This window comes from Kogia breviceps, chromosome X, assembly GCF_026419965.1.
Source record: "Kogia breviceps isolate mKogBre1 chromosome X, mKogBre1 haplotype 1, whole genome shotgun sequence".
Taxonomy (NCBI): domain Eukaryota; kingdom Metazoa; phylum Chordata; class Mammalia; order Artiodactyla; family Physeteridae; genus Kogia; species Kogia breviceps.
Window position 1 is genome coordinate 125,690,152 of NC_081330.1, and position 8,412 is coordinate 125,698,563.

Here is an 8,412-nt window from a genome sequence, read left to right on the forward strand (position 1 = left end):
GTGCTGTCCCAAAGTTGGGCCTAGGGGAGAGCCCTGCTTCAACTTCTCTTCTGTAAAATGAGAGATAATATTAATATTCACCAGTCTCACCCAAGGGTGTTGAGTAAATTAATTAATACCAATACACTGCTTGAGGTGTTTAGATGGAAACAAAAAAGTCAACAGCAGGGCAGTTGATTTGTATTTATTGTTGCATGTATTAAATTGTCACTCTCCTGGTCTTTGGGAGGCTTAATGAGAAAACAGCAGTATATTAATTATTCTCAGAACTATTCCTATCACCCTCAGAAAACCGAGTCTAAATGCCAGGAGGCAGTGGCGACTGCGAAGCTTTGGAGAGCCAAAGAAGTGCAATCTTTGAAGTCTTTTTACTACTTCCATCAACATATAATTCTGTCACAGGAATGATGCGACCAGTTTCAGCCTCCGGGTTGCCTTTTCTCTAAGACACTGGAGCATAAACTCCCTGAGTTTAGGAGTTCTGGTCACACGAAGGTAGTTTACTGCCTTCTACAAGGCACCATGTTGTAGAAAGGAAAGGACTGGCCAGATGAGGCAGGAGAGCTGGCTGGGCTGAGGCCCCAGCATAGAATTTAAGTAGGACACGGATTTCTGGTTCCCTAGTCCAGGAGGCCTTCTCTGATTTCCAGGCTGAGTTGGGTGTCTCTTCTCGGTACCTCAAGAGTATCAAGCACACCTCTATTATACTACATATGCCCTTTCAAAATGGTCTGTTTGCTCATCTGGTAGACTTTTTTTGTCAAGGTTTTGTCTGCAACTACTGCAAAGCTGAGGAGACTGTCGGCTCCCAGTAAACAATCAATAATAATGAACTGCTCTTTGTTTGCTTACCAGGAAAATGGGAGAACAGGATAAGAGGGTTGTTAATGTCTCTTCCGGTCTTGAGATTTGGATGAAGATCACCGTTCGAACTCCCAAAGAGACTCCCATACAGGTGGTTATTGAGATTTGGATGAAGATCACCGTTCGAACTCCCAAAGAGACTCCCATACAGGTGGTTATTCTGTGGCTTGGGGGAAAATGGGGGAGAGAATCTCAAAGGAGAAAGACATTGATATAACTAGATCCTTCTCTTCCTATGGAACGGACATTCCCTTCTCAACTCAGCATCCAGAAGGATCCATTTCCAAAGAATGAAGTTCTCTTTTTTTTCTTCTTAAAGATCTTTTTGATGTGGACCATTTTTAAAGTCTTTATTGAATTTGTTAGAATATTGCCTCTGTTTTATGGCCCCAAGGCACGTGGGATCTTCGCTCCCTGACCAGGGATTGAACTCACACCCCCTGCATTGGAAGGCGGAGTCCCAGCCACTGGGCCGCCAGGGAAGTCCCCAAGAATGAAGCTCTTATCATTCCTCTGCTCATTACCCTCCAAATGATTCCGCATCTTGCCCAGAGTAAAAGCCACAATCCTAATGTCCATGGACAGATGAATGGATACAGAAGATGTGGCACGTATATACAACGGAATACTACTCAGCCACAAAAAGAATGAAATAATGCCATCTGCAGCAACATGGATGGACCTAGAGATGATCACACTAAGTGAATTAAGTCAGCCAGAGAAAGACAAGTATCATATGATATCACTTACATGTGGAGTCTAAAAATAAAAGCAAAGATACAAATGAACTTATCTACAAAACAGAAACAGACTCACAGACTTCGAAAACAAACTTATGGTTACTAAAGGGGGAAGGAGGGTGAGGGAAAAATGAGTTTGGGATTAACAGATACAAACTACGATATACAGAGTAGAGAAACAACAAGGTCCTACTGTAGAGCGTAGGGAAGTATATTCAGTATCCTGTGATAAACTATAATGGAAAAAACCCAGCCACCATCCTTCGTAAGACCCGTAGACAGTATACTGGCCGGTCTTTCCCTCACTCAGTGCTCCGACCTGTCTCCCTGGCTCACCGCATTCCAGCCTCCTCACCGCTCCACCAGTTACCCACACACTGTTCATGCTCGGGGTCTGAACCCGTGTGGCTGCCTCCTCCTGGAACTTTTCCTCCCAGACATTCCAGTGGCTTGCTCTCTCACCCTCTTCAAATGTGCCAAAACTCACCTTCACAGGCAGACTTATTGTGACCACCTTACTGGCGATCCGTACTCTCCCTTCCAGCACTCCCCATCCTCTTTGCTGATTTATTGTTCTCCATGGCGCTTGTTACCTTTCCTATACTACAAAAGTTACTTTTACTTTATAGGCTCTTTGAGTTGGCGCTTTTGTCCGTCCTGATCAGTGCTGTGTCCAGGGCCTCGCAGGCTGCCAGGCGTGTAGTACGGCACTCAGTGAATGCTTGCCGGATGAATGGACACACCTGGGGCGGCGCAATGAGATGGGAGTGTGGCTCACGGGCCTCGAGCTCCGCCGCTTTTCCTGTTTGGCCTTCGGGCTGTTGCTCTGATCTCATGTTTACGGCCTCCTCCAGAGCTCATATTTGCTCTGCTCTTCTGCTCTTTTTCCCTTTTCAACCTGTGTCCACGGGTTACTCCCTTTCAGGTCAGCGGGAGCTCCATCCCAAGGCAAATTAAGCAGGAGGTAAAGCGATGGAAAGGGAAAATGCCTGCATGTACTACTGGAAGGCAAAAAGCTATTATCAACAGGGAAGGCATGGGGTTGACCACTGACCTTATTTCCTGATGTGGAAAAAGGAGGCAAACGTCAATTTTTCAATCCCAGACTCTCACAAAAGCTATTTCTGAGCTAATGATGGTTAGAAAAGAAACTTTACAAATAAAAGTTGAAGACACAAATCTAGCACTGTTTTCTAGGCACAGCTGGTGTTCATGGAGGCTGTCCAAACCTTGAAGTCCTAGGTCCAATGATATAATTCATTATAAGAAAAAGGAAGAGGCAGTGAGGTAGAATGGAAAGATCCAGCCTTTGGATATAGGCATTTGTATTTCTTCATATGAAGAAACAAAATCATAATACCTATTTTATGAATGTATTTGCGAATGAAACAGGATATTTTAAGAGTGGCATATTATATGTACAATTATCCAATCCATAACGGGTGCTCAATAGATGTCGGCCACAGCCACTGCCATCACCACCGTCGTTATTTAGAAGGGTTGATCTATCGAGGGGGCAGTAAGAGAGAGGAGTACCATCATGCTGAGAGAAACAGAGAAGAGGGGACATTCTATAGGTTGAAAGCTGAATCTGATTCAACTAGTTGACGGTTTCTCAAACTCGGCACAGTTGACGTTCAGGACCACATAATTCTTTACTATGGGGGGGCTACCTACGCATCGTCAGACGTTTAACATTATCCATGGCCTGTATACACTAGATACATAGCAACCCCCCAGCTGTGATCAACAAAAATGTCTCTAGACATTGCCAAATATCCCTGGGGAGGCACAATCGCCCCACGTGCAGAACCACTGATGTCTGACCAGGAAACAGGAAATAGAAAGCAGTACAAAGCAGATCTGACTTAAAACGTTTGCAAACATACCCTTCTATATCTCTGTGCTGTTCATCTTTGTAGTTTACAGCAGAAGTTGGCAAATCATGGTCTGCAGGTCAAGTCCACCCCTTGATTTTGTAAATAAGCTTTTGTCAAAACATAGACATGTTCATCATTTACGTATTATCTAAGGCTGCTTTCACTCTACAAAGGCTAAGTTGAGTAGTTGTGGCAGAGGTCGAACGGCCTGCCAAGCCTAAAACATTTACTATCTGACCTTTTGCAGACAAAGCTGTCGATCCTTGGTTTATAGCACAGATAGACTCTGGAGTCAGGCTGCTTGTTTTTAAATCCTAGTTCAGCTACTTATCACCAGCAGGTTTTGCAGCAAGGTCCTTGAACCTCCTGGTGCTTCACCTTCCTGATCTGTCAGTGGGGCTGATAATAATGGTGCCAAACTCCCAGGGATGTTGTGAGGATTAAATGAATAAAGACATGGGACGTGCTCAGAACAGTTCTGCGAATGCTGTAGGCACTCAATACGTGTTTGCCATTATAATACCCTTCAAGGGGAAACAAAGAAAACATGGTGATCTTACCTTTTAAGGGACTGATTTATATATCCATAAAATCTGCCCAAAAGAGAAGAAAATCTCTCACGTCTCAATAAACTTATTAGTCTCTCTCCTTCAATCATCTCTCACTAATATTTGATGAGCTAATTTCAATGAAAGGAGAGAATCAAAGGCCTCTGAAAAATGTGAGTTTAAAGTATCTGATGGAAAACCCAGGAGGAGAAATACAAATTTGTAGCGAAACTGACAATGGCTTTATGTACTTTCTGGCCACTTCAGATTAAGAGAGGCTATGCTTTCTTTTTTCATTGTCTCCTTCCTTGTCTTATTTTTAAACTCCTATAAAGGGAGGCTTTCAGGTGATAACACACATTCAAGTGGGCCTGGATGTGTATATATCCCCATCACAAATCCCCCACCATGAGTAGAGCTGGAGCCTCATTGTACAGGAGCAAATGAAATTCTTGCCTGCCCTCTAGCATTTGCTAGGGTTGTTTCAGCTTCTCAAATTGCTGTTCATTCTCCAGGCGTCAGCATAGGTGCTTCTTTTCTCCTCATGCCCCTTGGCATGCTCTCCGGACTACTTCAAATTCCAGAAGGGCTCAGAGGACTTCACGTCTCAACCAGGCTTTTCATCCCACACCTACTGAGGCTGTTACTCAACTTCTGCTCATGGGGCTGCCTTGTTTCCCAACCAAATGTTAAATGCCTTGTGGCCATGACCTTAATTTGTATTTCTCATGTGCATCTCCTGTTGCACTATGCTTAGAAGGGGAGCTCGTCTTCGTAGGCACCAAACTCACTAATTAATTAAAAATTATATTGGTTACAATGCATATATTCAATAAAGGACTCACGTAATTAAATCATGTATCCGCACAACCCTATGAGGTAGAAAGTACTATGAAACCAACTTAAAGATAAGGAAATTGAGGGTTACAAAGATTAAGCAACTTGTCCAAGGTCACATTTCTAATAAGTGGTAGAGGCAGGATTTGAACTCATGCAGTCTCTCTCCGGAATGTGTACTTTTAGCCACTACATTATGCTGCAATTAGAATAATTGTTCAATGCAAAAAAAAAGAAATAAGGACTCATATAAATAGATAGAGATATATAGATATAATCCTACAAATCACTGAAGAAGCCAACAACATCATGGTTAAATGGGTGAAAGACTTAAACAGATACGCCACAAGAGCTTATCCAAATGGCCAACAAACATATGAGAAGCTACTCAACTACATGAGTTATCAGGGAAATGCGCATTAAAACCTTGTGTTGCTATCATGACACACCCACCAGAATGTCTAAAATGAAAAAGACGGAGAGCAAGGAGTAGAGCAACTGGAACTCTCACATACACCTGATGGGACCACAGATTGATACAACTATTTTGTAAAACTGTTTGGCAGTATCTACAAAATCTCAACAAAAGCACATCCCATGACTCAGCTATTCCACTCCTCGGTTTATTCTCCACAGAAATGCATACACAGGTTCATTAAAAAGTAAGTACTAGAATACTCATAGTAACGCCATGCATAATAGCCAAAGGCTGAAAACCACCTAAATGCTGATGCGTAGTGGAATGAATAAAGAAATACCTATATTCTTCTAATGGAATATGATACAGCAAAGAAAAGGAACAACATGTAACACTCTCATCAATACAGATGAATTCCACAATGTTGAGTGAAGGAAGCCAGACAGAAAAGGGTACCAAGCATCTGATCTAGTTTAATATAGCACAAAACCTAGCGAAACAAACCTATGCTGTTAGAAGTTAAGAAATTGGTAATTCTTGGAGAAGGGAATATGAGGGGATCTTCTCAGAAGACTGCTAATATTCTTTTCTTTTAATCTGAGTGTTGGTGAATGTGTTCAATTTGTGAAAACTCATTGAGCTATGCAATTAAAATACGTACCCTCTTCAAATGTAGACTATTCTTCCACATCAAGTTAAAATTATTTTGGTTGATTTAAAGAGTAAATAACCAATATTCTCCTTTATTTCCAGGTACTGCTTTTTGTTCCATACATAGTATTTAGATAACAAAAATCACCATTCCCTGGAGAGGGCAACCCAGAATGGAAGAACCATTTTTCTGCTCACACTGTCACAAAGCCTTTCATTCTCTAGCACCAGTTCACCATCTCCAGTCTTTTGCTAAACATACTAGAGCATGTCATTCTTTTCACAGAGCTCAGCACTTGAGAATTGGAAGGAACTTCATTGCACGAGAAAGAAAACAGATGCTTAAGAGTCGAGCTGTTGGTCTGACACCATGCAGCCAATTCACAGTTGAGGCGGGAGTGTGGTCCCAGAACCCCTGCCCCCCAGCTGCCCTCTTGTCTCCTCTGTTGGCTAGGAATTAGCAAAGCTCCACGGGAAAGGGCCATAGTTTACGCTCCCCTGGGGCAGCTGACCATCCTTGGAGCACAAAAAAAGATGTCTGTCTGCAGCAAAGGCACCAAGAGTTCACCATCCACACACCTTTCCATGAAAACTTGACAGAAATCTAATAGGAGAGGACACATTTATTAATTTTCTTTGCAGCCAACTGTTTCTTTCAGACTATATGTATGTGCTAATTTCTGTAGCTGAACAGAAGAATCATAACCTAGTACTTGGTTAGTAATTATGTGGTACATTGTGCTACAGGATTGTTAACACGCTTTGGGGAAAAGAAAGAAAAATCTTACAAGTAGCAATTTTTTGCCTTGTCATTTTGAAGGCAAAAAAAAAAAATCTATATTTTGTATTTAAGGAAAACATGTTTAAATTAATGATGTGGGTATTTTTTGTTTCTCCTTGAACAAGGCTTTTGTATCTCTTCCCTGCTTAGTGCATACTGATGCCAGAAGGAGGTGAAGCTACAAAAGACGCCAAAGTATTACATAACCCAGCCTGGGTAAACAAACCCGCCTACCTGGGAGGCCTCCCGAATCTCTCAAAGCTGACCCTGGGTGATATCAGCAATAGCAAGGGGTTCTAAGAGGAAAGCGCTGAGGGCATAAACTTGTACATTAAAGACAAGCTGCAGAGCAGGAGAGAACTGAGCTGAGTTATGAAAGAGGGGAAGTTGGCTTGGACAGCCAGTTGTGCCATGTTCTGAACTTCTCTCCTCTCTTTGATTTTCTCCTAGATTCTTGGCCCCTATCCCTGAACCCCACCTCCCATCCTTAGGCCCTTGGTTCTTTTGGTGGACACAGCCTAAGGTGACCCCCAAAGAGTCACACCTTTGCACAATCCCCTCCTCTTGAGCACAAGTAGGACTTATGATTTGCTTCTAGCCAATAGAATATGGCAAAGACTGTGAGATGTCACTCCCTTAAGTTACGTTAAATGGCAAAGGTGATGGACTATTAGGTAAGACTCCAGCTTAGTGGGTTGGAGTGAGAGACTCTCCCCTGCTGACCTTGAAGAAGTAAGCTTCCATGTTGTGAGAGGGCCTCATGGCAAGGAATGTAGGCAGCCTCTGGGAGTGAGAGTGGCCCCAGCTGACAGCCAGCAAGAAATTTGGGAACCTCAGTTCTACAGTACCAAGAAACAATTCTGCCAACAACTAGGTGAGTTTGGAAGAGGATCCCAGCGAAGTAAGGCAACCCAGCTGACACACTGATTGCAGCCTTGTGAGACAATGAGCAGAGGATCCAGCTCAGCCACATCTGGACTCCAGATCCACAGAAACTGTCAGATACTACGTGTGTATTGTTTTAAGCCACTAAGTTTGTGGTAATTTGTTACACAGCAACAGAAAACAAATACACTTTAACAGGAGGAAAGCTGGAAAATTCACAAATATGTTGAGATTAAAAAAACACACTCCAGAACAACCAATGGGTCAAACAAGAAATCAAAAGAAAAATCAAGAAATACCTTGAAACAGATGAAAATGGAAGTACAACATATTGAAACCTATGGGATGCTGCAAAAGTTCTAAGATGGAAGTTTATAGTGGTAAATGCCTACATTAAGAAAAAAAAAAATCAAATAAACAACCTACTTTTATACCTCAAGGAACTAGAAAAAGAACAAACTAGGTCCAAAGGTAGCAGAAGGAATAAAATAACAAAGATAAGAGCAGAAATAAATGAAATAGAGGCCAGAAAAACATTAGTAGGATCAACAAAACTAAGAGCTGGTTTTTTTTAAGGTAAACAAAATTGAGAAAACTTTAGCCAGTCTAACTCAGAAAAAAAAAGAGGAACCAAGATCAGAAATGAAAAAGGAGACATTACAACTGATGCCACAAAAATACAAAGGATCATGAGAGACTACTAATGAACAATTATATGTCAACAAACTGGATAACCTAGAAGAAATAGATAAATTCCTAGAAACAAACAGCCTACCGAAACTGAATCATGAAGAAATAGAAAGTTTGA